Source organism: Chiloscyllium punctatum, chromosome 2, assembly GCF_047496795.1.
Source record: "Chiloscyllium punctatum isolate Juve2018m chromosome 2, sChiPun1.3, whole genome shotgun sequence".
Classification (NCBI taxonomy): Eukaryota; Metazoa; Chordata; class Chondrichthyes; order Orectolobiformes; family Hemiscylliidae; genus Chiloscyllium; species Chiloscyllium punctatum.
In genome coordinates, this window is record NC_092740.1 from 101,838,826 (window position 1) to 101,853,958 (window position 15,133).

Genomic DNA, 15,133 nt, shown 5'->3' on the forward strand with positions numbered 1-15,133 from the left:
CTATGCTCTCCAGTTCTGGACTCCCCTACACTGGCGAAAAGACCTTGGCTATTCACCCTATCCATACCCCTCATTATTTTTATAAAGCTAAAAATCACACAATACCAGGGTTATAGACTAACAGGTTTATCTGGAAGCACTAGCTTTTGGAGTGCTGCTCTTCATCAGGTGGTTGTCATTCGAAAGCACTAGCTTTCACAGTGCTGCTCCCTCATCAGGTGGTTGTGATTATCATAAACTTCTATACACTTCTCAGCCTCTGACTGTCCAGGGAAAATAGTCCTCGCCTATTCAGCTTCTCCCTGGAGCTCAAACCCTGTAACCCTGGCAACATCCTTGTAAATCTTTTCCAAACCAGACTTTAAGTGTCAACTTTTTCTCTCTTCCCCATTGCTGCCAGACAGTGTTTCAGATAGAGAGAGAAACTAAATCTGTTTCCAGAATCTGCAGTATTTGCTTTGAATCAATAACTTTTATTGATTCAAAGCAAATCAGCATAAAGTCGGGTTCAAAGATGCTTTTCTTAATTTTCCCTTGGACATATTGCTGTAATACTTATCTCTGAAATACTTATTAGTGAGATTTTGAGAATTTGAATTAATAAAATCTTCAAGACACAAATAAAACAATAAAATAAATAATTCAGAAATCATTGCTTTCAAATTCTAAGTACTTAACTACAAATATAATCCTATCAAAATGAAACAAACTGATAAACTTCACAATTTGAGGTGTGTACAGGAGCAGAGGGACCTCAGGGTTCACAGGGTTTTCTGAAGGCTGCCAGGCAAATTGAAACAGTTGTTAAGATAAATGATAGGATCCTTGGGTTTAGAAATAGAAGCATAGAGTACAAAAGCAAGGAAGTGATGCTACACAATGCAAATCATTGATCTGACCACATTTGGAGTAGTGTATTCATTTCTGGGCACCTTATTTAAGGAAGGATGTTAAAGCCATGGTGAGTTGCAAAGGAGATTTACTAGAATAATACAGGATGAGAGATTTTAGATAAAGGAAAGATGAGAGCAATTGTCCTTATTGTCCTTGGAGCAGAAGATTGAGATTACTTTATTGAGGTGTTCAAAATTATGAAAACTTTTGAAAGGGTAAATAATGATTTTCTATTTAAACTAGCTGGCATGTCAGTAACTAGGGGTCACAATTTCAACATTGTCAGCATGAATGAGATGAGGAATACATTTTTACTCAGAGAATTGTTAGGATTTGTGATGTGCTGCCTGGCAAGGTGGTGGAGGTGTATTCAAGAGAAGATTTCTAAAGAGAACTGGATATATGTCTAAACTGATGAATTTAGAGTAACTCTTTCAGAAGCTGGTACAGATATGATGGGCTGAATAATCTCCTCCTGTATTGAAAAATTCTGTTTCAAAATTGACTATGCAATCTTATGGGAATTCTTTCAGATTTTCAATTTAGGAAAAGCGCCTAATTAAGTTACTTCAGGATATTATTTCCAGCAAAATGCGACAAAGACAGAACTTTGGTGACATGAAGGCCATACAGCCAAATATGTCTGCACCAGCTTTGAAGCTGGGTGTCAGTACTATATTATTTATACAAATATTTATTTTAAAATGAATAAGGGATTCTGCCTCTAATACCAGCAAGTTCCCAATCTCATCATTCTCTGTCTGAAATAAATTCTTTTCAGCCACTGCATATCATTCCTTCTGGGGTAACTAGGGAGAGAATAGGGCCCCTAAAAGATCAGCAATGCAGCCTATGTGTGGAACTGCAAGAGATGGGGGAAGATACTAATTGAATACTTTGCATCAGTGTTTACTGTGGAGAAGGACATGGAAGATACAGAATAAATGGTGGCATCTTGAAAAATGTCCATATTAGAGGAGTCTTAAACTACCTAATGGTGGATAAATCCATGGGACCTGATCAGGTGTACCCTAGAACTCTGTGGGAAGCTAGGGAAGTGATTGCTGGGCCTCTTGCTGAGATATTTGGATCATCGATAGACACAGGTGAGGTGCCGGAAGACATCAAGGTTGGCTAACTTGGTGCCACTATGTATTTGGAAAGGCAAGGATTGATTAGCGATAACCAAAATGGCTTTGTGTGTCGAAATCATGCATCACAAACTTAATTGAGTTTGTTGAAGAAGTAACAAAGAAGATTGATGAAGGCAAACGTGATCTATATGGACTTCAGTAAGGCATTCGACAAGGTTTCCCAACGGAGACTGATTAGCAATGATAGATCACATGGAATGCATGGAGAACCGGCTCAAAGGTAGAAGACAAAGGATGGTGGTGGAGGGTTTATTTTCAGATTGGAGGCCTGTGACCAGTGGAGTACCACAAGGTTCGGTGCTGAGTCCACTGCTTTTTGCCAATTATATAAATGATTTGGATGTGCACATAGGAGGTACAGTAAGTTTGCAGATGACACCAAAATTGGAGGTATAGTTGACAGCAAAGAAGGCTACCTCACAGTACAATGGGATCTTGAACAGATTGGCCAATGGGCTGAGGAGTAGCAGATGGAGTTTAGTTTAGGTAAATGTGAGGTGCTGTACTTTGGAAAGGCAAATCAGGACAGGACTTATACACTTAATGGTAAGATGCTGGGGTGTGTTGCTGAACAAAAAGACTTTGGAGTGCAGGTTCACAGTTCTTTGAAAGTGGAGTCACAGGTGGGTAGGATAGAGAAGGTGGTGTGTGGGTCACAGCATTGAGCATTGGAGTTGGGAGGTCATGTTGTGGCTGTACAGAACATTTGTTAGACCACTTTTGGAATATCGTGTTTAATTCTGGTCTCCTTCCTATGGAAGAATATTGTGAACTTGAAAGGGTTCAGAAAAGATTTACAAGGATGTTGCCAGGGTTGGAGGATTTGAGCTCCAGGGAGAGACTGAATAGGCTGGGGTGTTTTCCCTGGAGAGTTAGAGGCTGAGGGGTGACCTTATAGTAGTTTATAAAATCATGAGGTGCATCGATACAGTAAATAGACAAGGTCTTTTCCTTGAGTTGGGTGAGTCTAGAACCAGAAGGCATCGGTTTATGGTGAGAGGGAAAGATATAAAAGGGACCTAAGGGGCAACTGTTTCATGCAGATGGTAGTGGAATGAGCCACTAGAGGAAGTGGTGGAGGTTGGTACAACTGCAACATTTAAAAGACATCTGATAAGGGTTTAGAGGGGTATGGGCCAAGTGCAAACAAATGGGATGAGAATGATTTAGGATATCTGGTCAGCATGGACAAGTTGGACCAAAGTGTCTGTTTCCATGCTGTACATCTCCATGACTCTGTGACTCTTATTACTTTAAATGTATGCCCCTTATTATTAGTTTCCTTGCTATAAGAAATAAGATCTTCCCATCACTCCTGACCCTTCAAAATTTTATATACCTCAATTCCATTTTGTTTTTCTCTTCTGTCATCTTCCAAGTGCAATCGCAGCTTTCCTGTGATACAGTAGTCATAACAGTTTGCACAACTGTGCCCTCACAATTGTTTATAAAAGTGCACATAACCTCAATCACCTTCATATGGGAATTAACCTTGGCTAATAAAAGGAAAGTATCCCCTTCTTAGTCATATCATCATTCTTCTACATTCATGGGTTTGCCATAGATTCATAGAACCATACAGTGAAGAAATATGCCCTTTGTCGTCCAACAAAAATCATCAAATTATATCAATTCCATTTACCTGCCTTCTCAATCAGATGGTTCTTAAATGTTATGTGAATAACTGCCTCTAAACACCCTCTCAAGCAGTGCATTCTATATTTCTACTGTCTTCTGGGCAAAAAACAATCCTCAGATCCTATGAACCACTTACTCCTTATCTGAAACTTATGTTTTCCCGTGTAAAGCACATGTGCCATAGGGAAAATATTCTTGTGATCTACCACATCCATACCTCTCATAAATTTTGTCTACCTCAATCAGATGCTCCTCAGCTTCCTCTGCACCAGGGAAAACAAGCCCAGCCTATCTAGTCTCCTGTCATAATGGCAACATCCTGATTAAACTCCTCTGCACTGTTTCCCATACAATCATGTCCTTCCAATGATGTGGTGATCAAACTGCACACAGTACTTCATAATTGGTTAACCAATATAACTTTATGAAGCAACAAGACTTCCCTGCTCCCATATTCTATGACCCAGGTAATGAAGGCAAGCATCCTACATGCATTCTTCACTATCCTCCCTACCTGTGCTGACACCTTCAGGAATCTATGGACTTGTACATTAAGGTTACTTTGTTCCTCAGTATTTCCAAGGGATATACTATTCACTGTGTACATCCTTCCCTTATTACACCTCCAAAATTGATTACCTCATAATTATCAGGATTAAATTCCACCTGTCATTGCTCTGTTCAAATCATCAGCTGATCAATATCTGACTATAGCCTGAGACAGTCTGAGCCTCCTCACTATCAGTAACACCAATTTTCATGTCACTTGCAAACTTACTAATTATACTTCCTACAATCACACCCAAGTTGTCAATGGACATAGCAAACAGCAAAGGTAGTGGCACTGATCCCTGTAGTACACCACTAGATACAGTCTTCCAATCACAAAACAACCCTCACCACCACCCTTTGCCTCCTATTTGCAGGCTAATTTTGGATCCAGTTTGCCAACTTGCCTTGAATTCCTGGGCTCTAATCTTTTGGACCAGCCTTCCATGTGGGACCCAGTCAAAGGCCATGACATCCATGTAAATCACATCAACTACACTCCCCTCATCAATATACTTAGTCACCTTTTCAAAAAACTTAATTAATCAGGATCTCTCTACAAACAACTAACCCAGATCAATCCCTGTATTTCCAAGTGTTGATTATTCCTAATCCTCAAAATTTTTTCCAATAATTTCCTCAACACTAGCATCAGACTTTAATTTCCTGGCTTATCCTCGCTAACTTTCTTGAATAAAGTAACTGAAATAACTTTGCTAAGGCCAGTATCCTGTCACCAAGTCACCTTTCATTTACACATGCATAGCACATGACACAGACCCAGCCAGTTCAGAGCAGGCTCCAAAAGTTGAACCTCTGACACTCCTGTTTTTATCTGCCAGCCAAGACTTCTAATTGGACCAGGTAAACAGCCTGAATCAGGGAACTCATTCTATAAAGGTTGACCTGGCTGACCTTCTTCCAATCAGGACATTCCTCCCCCTCTACGTCTTAGAACATCGGCCAGTTAATTTTTCTGTAACATCTCCCAGGTGTTTTTGCACCGGGTCTTGTTCCTCCGATTCTGTCTCAGATACTGGTGACACATACCAGACAGTAGACTGCCTGTTGCACCTGGAGCATCTCGGAAGAAATTTATCGTCTTTGACGCCCTATGGTAATGGCGTCAAGGCTGCTACATCCACTATGTCCATCTCATCCTCTGAGCTTTCTTCAAAGCTAAGCAGACATGTTCAGGAGAACCCACATGTTCTGACAGCCTTGCATTATGTTCTGAGGTGAAAATGTGTTGCTGGAAAAGCGCAGCAGGTCAGGCAGCATCCAAGGAGCAGGAGAATCGACGTTTCGGGCATGAGCCCTTCTTCAGGAATGAAGAGAGTGTGCCAAGCAGACTAAGATAAAAGGTAGGGAGGAGGGACTGGGGGAGGGGCGTTGGAAGTGCGATAGGTGGAAGGAGGTTAAGGTGGGGGTGATAGGTCGGGGTGGGGGTGATAGGTCGGGGTGGGGGGGGGAGACAGCAGGGAGGAATTTGCTAATGCTCTTCATGGAGGGGTGGGGGGGAGCGGTTAAACTAATGCCGCAGGGGGATCAGGATATTGCTTTGAAATGTGTGAACTTCAATGCCAGGAGCATCCGGAATAAGGTGGGTGAACGTGCAGCATGGATGGTACCTGGGATTTCAATGTTGTGGCCATTTCAGAAACATGTGTAGGGCAGGGACAGGAATGGTTATTGCAGATTCCGGGATTTAGATGTTTCAGGAAGAACAGAGAAGATAGTAAAAGAGGGGGAGTTGTGGCATTGTTAATCAAAGATAATATTAGAGCAACCGAGGTAACATTTGAGGACTGAGGTAGTATGGGCTGAGATTAGAAAGAGGAAAGGAGAGGTTACCCTATTGGGAGTTTTCTAGAAGCCTTCGAATTGTTCCAGGCATGTAGAGGAAAGGATAGCAAAGATGATTCTCGATAGGAGCAAGAGTAACAGGGCAGTTGTTATGAAGGACTTTAACTTCCCCAATATTGACTGGGAATACTATAGTTCAAGTAGTTTAGATGGGTCAGTTTTTGTTCAATGCATGCAGGAGTGTTTTCTGACACAGGACGTAGACAGGCCAACTGGATAATGAACTTGGCCAGATGTCAGATTTGGAGATAGGTAAGCACTTTGGTGATAGTGATCACAATTCAGTTACATTTACAATAGCAATGGAGAAGGATAGGTACATACTACAGGGAAAGAGGTATGATTGGGGGCAAGGCAATTATGATGCGATTAGGCAAGAATTAAAATCCATAGGCTGGGGAAGGAAACTGCAGGTGATGGACACAGTTGAAATGTGGAGCTTCCTCAAGGAACAGCTACTGTGCGTCCTCGACAAGTATATACCTATCAGACAGGGAAGTAGTTGTCGAGAGAGGGAGCCATGATTTACAAAAGAAGTTGAAGCTCTTTTCAAGAGAAAGAAGGCTTATGTGAGGATGAGGTGTGAAGGCTCAGTTAGGGGAGCTTGAGAGTTATAAATTAGCCAGAAAAGATCTAAAGAGAGGACTAAGAGGAGCCAGGAGGGGACATGAAATGTTGTTGGCAGATAGGATCAAAGAAAACCCTAAGGCCTTCTATATGAGTATCAGGAATAAAAGAATTACTACAGAAAGATTAGGGCCAAGCAAAGATAATAGTGGGAAGATGTGTGTGGAATCTGAGGACATGGGGAAATGCTTAATGAATACTTTTCATCGGTATTCACACAGGAAAAGAGCAATGATAGTGAGAATACTGAGATAGAGGCTCCTAGATTATATGCGATTGTGGGTCACAAAAAGGTTTTAGCAATTTTGGAAATCTGAAAATAGACCCCTAAACCAGACAGGTTTATCCTCAGATTCTCTGGGAAGTCAGGGAGAAGATTGCAGAACCTTTGACTTTGATCTTTATGTCATCATTGCCGACAGGAGTAGTGCCAGAAGACTGGAGAATACCCAAATGTTGTTCCCTTGTTTAAGAAGGGGAGTCAGAATAACCCTGATAATTATAGGACAGTGAGCCTTACTTTGGTTGTGGGTAAGGTGTTGGAAAAGGTTATAAGAAATAGGATTTATAATCATCTGGAAAGGAATAATTTGATTAGAGATAGTCAATACGGTTTTGTGAATGGTAGGTTGTGCCTCACTAACCTTATTGAGTTCTTCGAGAAGGTGATAAAACAGGTGGATGAAGGTAAAGCAGTTGATTAGATTAGATTAGATTCCCTACAGTGTGGAAACAGGCCCTTTGGCCCAACCAGTCCAACGTGGTGATTTATCTAAGGCGTTTGATAAGATTCCACACGGTCGGCTATTGCACAAAATATGGAGTTTCAGGATTGAAAGTGATTTAGTGGTTTGACCGAAATTGGCTAGCTGAAAGACAGTGGTTAGCTAGGCGGTACAGTGGCACAGTGGTTAGCACTGCTGCCTCACAGCGCCAGAGACCCGGGTTCAATTCCCGACTCAGGTGACTGACTGTGTGGAGATTGCACGTTCTCCCAGTGTCTTGCGTGGGTTTTCTCCGGGTGCTCCGGTTTCCCTCCACAGTCCAAAGATGTGCAGGTGAATTGGCCATGCTAAATTGCCCGAAGTGTTAGGTAAATGTAGGGGGATGGGTTGGTGTGGACCTGTTGGGCCGAAGGGCCTATTTCCACACTGTAAGTAATCTAATCTAAGACAGAAGGGGTGCTTGATGGGAAATGCTCATTTGCCAGTGGTGTGCCACAAAAATCTGTTTTGGGGCTACTGCTATTTGTCATTTTTATAAATAATCTGGATGTGGGCGTAGAAGGATGGGTTAGTAAATTTGCAGATGACACTAAGGTAGGCAGAGTTGCGGTTAGTGCCAAAGGATATTGTGGATTACAGAGGGACCTAGATAAGATGCAGAGCTGGGCTGAAAAGTGGCAAGTAGAGTTTAAAGTGGAAAAATGTGAGGTAGTTCACTCAGCTAATGGTAAAATTCATGACAACATAGATGAATAGAGAGATCTCGGTGTCCAGGTGCATAAATCCCTGAAAGTTGCCACTCAGGGCATATGGTGTGTTAGCGTTTATTGGAAGGGGAATTGAGTTTGGAATCATGAGGTCATGCTTCTGTTGTACAAGACACTGGTAAGGCTGCATCTGGAGTATCGCGGACAATTCTGTTCACCACATTATAGGAAGATGTGGAAGCTTTGGCAAGGGTTCAGAGGAGATTTACTAGGATTTTGTCTGGAATGGAATGAAAGTCTTACGAAGAAAGGCTGAGGGAACTGAGACTGTTTTTGTTGGAGAGCAAATAGGGTAGACAGCGAGAGCCATTTTCCTTGCATGGTGAAGGCTAACACAAGGTGACATAACTTCAAATCAAGGGGTGATAGATTAAGGGCAGATGTTAGGGGTAGTTTCTTCATTCAGAGAGTAGTTAGATGGGCTTCAAATTAATTTCACAGGTTAGCACAACATCGATGGCTAAAGGGTCTGTATTGCAATGTAATACTCGATGTTTTATGTTCTATTAATTACTTGGCTTTGTTTATAAGGGCACAGAATCCAGAATCTTTACAAATTTGGAGACTACATTTTAAAATGTCGAGGGCAGGATACAGTAGGGGTTTACCAGAATGATGCCACGGATGAGTTTTAGCTTTCTGGAGAGACTGGAGAAACATAGACTGCCTTCTTTTACAGTGTCAGTTAAGCAGACACATAATGGAAGTAATTCAAAATTTTGAGGAGCTTTGGTAAAATAAATTGAAAGAAACTGTTTCCTTTGGCAAGTGGGTCAGTATCCAGAAGTTGCAGATTTAAAATCATTGGCTGAAGAACTAGAAAACTCGGGAGACGTTTTTCTTCTCAAAAGAGCTTGTTCAGATCTGGAACACAAGAAAGCTACAAGTGATGCATATTGAATCCATGAAAACTTTTAAAAGGGAATGAATACTTCAGCAAGGCATTTGATAAGATTCCCCATGGTCGGCTCATTCAGAAGGTCAGGAGGAATGGGATACAGGGGAACTTAGCTGTCTGGATACAGAATTGGCTGGCCAACAGAAGACAGCGAGTGGTAGTAGAAGGAAAATATTCTGCCTGGAAGTCTGACATGGTGAGTGGTGTTCCACAGGGCTCTGTCCTTGGGCCTCTACTGTTTGCAATTTTTATTAATGACTTGGATGAGGGGATTGAAGGATGGGTCAGCAAGTTTGCAGATGACACAAAGGTTGGAGGTGTCATTGACAGTATAGAGGGCTGATATAGGCTGCAGCGAGACATTGACAGGATGCAGAGATGGGCTGAGAGGTGGCAGATGGAGTTCAACCTGGATAAATGCGAAGTGATGCATTTTGGAAGGTCGGATTTGAAAGCTGAGTACAGAATTAAGGATAGGATTCTTGGCAGTGTGGAGGAACAGAGGGATCTTGGTGTGCAGGTACATAGATCCCTTAAAATGGCCATCCAAGTGGACAGGGTTGTTAAGAAAGCATATGGTGTTTTGGCTTTCATTAACAGGGGGATTGAGTTTAAGAGTCGTGAGATCTTGCTGCAGCTCTATAAAACCTTGGTTAGACCGCACTTGGAATACTGTGTCCACTTCTGGTCGCCCTATTATAGGAAAGATGTGAATGCTTTGGAGACGGTTCAGAGGAGGTTTACCAAGATGCTGCCTGGACTGGAGGGCTTATCTTATGAAGAGAGGTTGACTGAGCTCGGACTTTTTTCATTGGAGAAAAGGAGGCGAGGGGACCTAATAGAGGTATACAAGATAATGAGAGGCATAGATAGAGTCGATAGCCAGAGACTATTTCCCAGGGCAGAAATGACTAACACGAGGGGTCATAGTTTTAAGCTGGTTGGAGGAAAGTATAGAGGGGATGTCAGAGGTGGGTTCTTTACACAGAGAGTTGAGAGAGCATGGAATGCGTTGCCAGCAGCAACTGTGGAAGCAAGGTCATTGGGGACATTTAAGAGACTGCTGGACATGCATATGGTCACAGAAATTTGAGGGTGCATACATGAGAATCAATGGTCGGCACAACATTGTGGGCTGAAGGGCCTGTCCCGTGCTGTACTGTTCTATGAATATCTACTTGGAGAAATAGGTTGCAGAGTTTTAGGAAGAAACCTAGGATTAATTTGCAGAGCTCTTTCAAAGATATTAGGGGGTGAATTGCACCGTTCTCTGCTGTAAAATGTACCATCTGCATGGAAATCCCAATATCAAGTGGAAATGAAGTGGTTTAAAGGGTCAGTAACTCAGCAGTGCTCCACAGCAAGAAATTACCCTGCCCTCAGCATAATGTCAATATGGTAAAATGGCCTCCATAAATGTAATAAATTGTTTGGTTGGCTATGTTCTTGGCACCTTCTTGCTTATTCGGGGATGTCAAAATTTAGTCCAATGATTTTATTTAATTCAACCTAATTTTCCTCTCTCTGAATCATTGTTATCTCCCTGTTAATATTTTTGCAGGTTAGATAGGGTGGACAGGGAGCGCCTTCTTCCAAGTATGGGGACGGCAAACATGAGGGGACACAACTTTAAAGTGAGGAGAGATAGGTAAAAGACAGATGTCAGAGGTAGTTTCTTTACTCAGAGTAGTAAGGGTATGGAGTGATTTAACTGCAACGGTAGTAGATTCGCCAAGTTTAAGTGCATTTAAGTCGTCTTTGGACAGGCATATGGACATACATGGAATAGTGTAGGTGGGGTGGGCTTCAGATTAGTATGACAGGGCGGCGCAATATCGAGGGCTGAAGGGCCTGTACTGCACTGTAATGTTCTATGTTCTATGAAAATGCATATACCCTTACAAGTAATTTTAAAAAATAGTACTCAGTAAATAAATAAACCTAGGCTCGATTTCTCATCAGAGTTTGCCTCCAGGAAGAAGGAGCCCTCACAGCACAAGCAATTTAGTGTGACCCATTACTGCAGGATCAAGTCTTTCCCTTTTGGCCTTCCTCAGAATTGGCAGAGAATGTAAAGGATTCTCCACACCCAGGCTTCAGGCAGAAACAAACAAACACAGCCAGCTCTCTCATTGCAACAAGCCAGAAGTTAAACTATGTTAACTGGCCCAAAGTTACTCATTAGTCTTCATAGTTTGAGACTGAAATTTTAAAACATGAATTTTTTTTTCATTTTACAGATCCCTATCTTGTTGCAGACCCAGATTGAAGTGAGTACTCCTGTAGGTGCCCATAGGTGATTGACTAGAAGTCATAGCAAAAAGCAAAATCAACTTTCTGCTGACATTTGTTTAAAAAAACTACTCTTCCCAAAAAAATCAACACACGACTATTTATTTATAGGTGGATGTTTAACTTGAATCACACAAGCACAGGAAGCCCATTCAGTTCATTGTACCCATGCTGCACTCTGAAATAGCAAATCAAACGTCCCATTCCCGGCATTTTTCCAGTCTCCCTGCAAATAAACCATTACCAAATCTGCCTGCACTGCATTCCAGATCCTAAGCGTATGCTGCAAAAAAAAAAGATTTTCCTCATGTTGCGTTTTGTTTATCTGCCATTTATCTTAAAATGAGTGTTTTCTGGTTGTCAACCATTCTACCAAGTGGAACAATTTGTCTTTACTTGCATTGTCCAAACATTTTGCGATTTCAAACACCTTTCTCAAATGATCTTTCTTTTTTTCGCTAAGGAAACCAGCCAGCTTCTTCAATCAGTGAGAGAGCAGTGTCCAGTGATCCTTAAGAACCCGAATCATTAAGTTTGCTTTATCTCCACAGATAGTGCCAGACCTGCTGAGTTTCTCCAGCATTTTTTTGTTAATGTTTCATAGAAAGGTACAGCACAGAACAGGCCCTTTGGCCCATAATGTTGTGCCGAGGATTATTCCTAATCTAAACTAAAATAACCTAACCTCCACATCCCTCAATTCACTGCTGTCCATGTCCACATCCAGCAGTCGCTTAAATGTCCCTAATGACTCCGCTTCCACCACTGGCAACACATTCCATGCATTATGACGTCTCCTGTATACCTTCCTCCTAACATTTTAAAACTATGATCCCTCATGTCAGTTAATCCTACCCTGGGGAAAAGTCTTTGGCTATTGACTCTATCCATGCCTCTCATTACCTTGTATACCTCAATCAGATCACCTCTCTTCATCCTTCTCTCCAGAGAGAAAAGTCCGAGCTTAGTCAACCTCTCTTCGTAAGACAAGCCCTCCAGTCCAGGCAGCATCCTGGTAATCTTTCATTGCACCCTCTCCAAAGCCTCTGAAACTTTCCTATAATAGGGCGACCAGAACTGGACACAATATTTCAAGTGTGGTGTCACCAGGGTCTTGTAGAGCTACAACAAAAACTTGCTGAATATTTCCTCACAAAACAACCACTCCATCCCAGGAAACAACATGATAAACTTTCTCTTAATTTCTTCCAAAGCAATTAAATCCTTTTTTTATAAGACGACCAAAACTGCATGCAGTATTCCAGGTGCAATCTCAATAATGCACTGTACTTGTTGCAAGTCTTCACTAATTTGTACTCCATCCTTCTTGCTTATTGCAAGGCCACAATTTTATTTAACTACTTCATCATTTGCCAACTTTTTGTGTTTCACATGCAAAGTCACCTAAATCACTGCAATATACTGCTGTTTTTTTATTTAAATATTCTGCTTTTCTATTCTTGTCTCTTTCTATTTTTCTTGAGAAAATAGACAATCTCGTATTTTCCCATTTTATACTCCATCTGTCAATTTTTTGCCTCCTCATAATCACCTTTGTTATCTTCACAATTTGCTTTCCTACCTAATTTTTTTATTATTAATAATTCTGGCTACAATACATTCGGTCCTTCATCCAAATCATTATTATTGGTTAAGTAGTTAAGGCCACAGTACTCATCCCAATGTCACCCCCAAACTAGGTGACAGTTTTCTAACTTGGAAATTACCCAAGTATCTCAATTGTTACTTATTCAATCTTCTGTCCATATTAATACATTATACAGTCATAGAGATGTACAGCATGGAAACAGACCCTTCAGTCCAACCTGTCCATGCCGACCAGATATCCCAACCCAATCTAGTCCCAGCTGCAAGCACCTGGCCCATATCGCTCCAAACCCTTCCTATTCATATACCCATCCAAATGCCTCTTAAATGTTGCAACTGTACCAACTTCCACCACTTCCTTTGGTAGCTCATTCCATACACGTACCACCCTCTATGTGAAAAAGTTGCCCCTTAGATCTCTTTTATATCTTTCCCCTCTCACCCTAAACCAATGCCCGCTAGAAGTGGACTCCCTGACCCCAGGGAAAAGACTTTGCCTTTTTACGATTTGGAGATGCCGATGTTGGACTGGGGTGTACAAAGTTAAAAATCACACAACACCAGGCTACAGTCTAACAGGTTCAACCGGGAGCATACCGGCCTTCGGAGCACCGCTCCCCCTCCAGGCGACAGTGGAGGGCCCAACCCCAACCCCAACCCCAACACACAGAATTCACAGCAACAATTCACAGTGTGATGCAACTGAAAGCACACATTGAAAAATTGATTGTCCGCCGAGTCCCCCATCCGCCCAAACACCATGACAGCTCCATCACCCCCCACGTGCAAACCACAAAACCTCCTTCCCATTGTTAACAGTTAAGCTGAGAATGCAACTTCCAAAAAAAAAGTCCCGCAATCCACACATGAAAGAAGCGAAATCACCATGGCACCCAAACAGATGAAAGACCCAACAGACAATCAACCCCCCCAATGCACAACCTCAGCCACATCACACTGCAAATTCCCGCTACAAACTCTGTGTGCCAGGATTGAGCCCCCCACCACCCAATGAAGGAACGACGCCCTGAAAGCCAGTGTGCCTCCAATCAAACCTGCCGGACCACAACCTGGTGTTGTGTGATTTTTAACTTTGCCTATTTATCCTATCCATACCGCTCATAATTTTGCAAACCCCTCAACCTCCGACACTCCAGGGAAAACAGCCCCAGCCTGTTCAGCCTCTCCCTATAGCTCAAATTCTCCAACCCTGGCAACATCCTTGTAAATCTTTTCCAAACCCTTTTAGGTTTCACAACATCTTTCCAATAGGAAGGAGAGCAGAACTGCACGCAATATTCCAACAGTGGCCTAACCAATGACCTGTACAGCAGCAACATGACATTCCAATTTCTGTACTCAATACTCTGACCAATAAAAGAAAGCATACCAATCACCTTCTTCACTATCCTATCTACCTGCGACTCCACTTTCAACAAGCTATGAACCTGCACTCCAAGGTCTCCTCGTTCAGCAACAGTCCCTAGGACCCTATCATTAAGTGTGTAAGTCCTGCTAAAATTTGCTTTTCCAAAAATGCAGCACCTCACATTTACCTAAATTAATCTCCATCTGCCACTTCTCATCCAATTGGCCCATCAGGTGCAATCTGATGCAAACTAAGGCAACCCTCCTCGCTGTTCACTACACCTCCAATTTTGGTGTCATCTGCAAACTCACCAACTGTACCTCCTATGCTCACATCCAAATCATTTATGCAAATGATAAAAAGTAGAGGACCCAGCACCGATCCCTGTGGAACTCCACTGGTCACAGGCCTCCAGTCCGAAAAACAACCCTCCACCACCATCCTCTGTCCTCCACCTCCAAGCCAGTTCTGTATCCAAATGGTTAGTTCTCCCTATATTCCGTGAGATCTAACCTTGCTAACCAGTTTCCCATGGGGAACCTTGTCAAATGCCTTACTGCAGTCCATATAGATCACATCTACCACTCTGCCCTCATCAATCCTCTTTGTTACTTCCTCAAAAACCCAATCAAGTTTGTGAGACATGATGTCCCATTCACAAAGCCATGTTGACTATCCCTAATCAGTCCTTGCCTTTCCAAATACTGTTATTTTATTTTATTGTTAGTGTATAGAATATCTTGAGC

General features: G+C 42.1%; 1 protein-coding gene across 5 annotated transcripts in view; it reads right to left on the reverse strand.

Annotated features, from left to right (window-relative positions):
- ror2 (receptor tyrosine kinase-like orphan receptor 2) overlaps positions 1 to 15,133 on the reverse strand; it is a 358,843-nt gene that overhangs the window by 232,813 nt on the left and 110,897 nt on the right. The gene's annotated exons all lie outside the window — the stretch shown is intronic.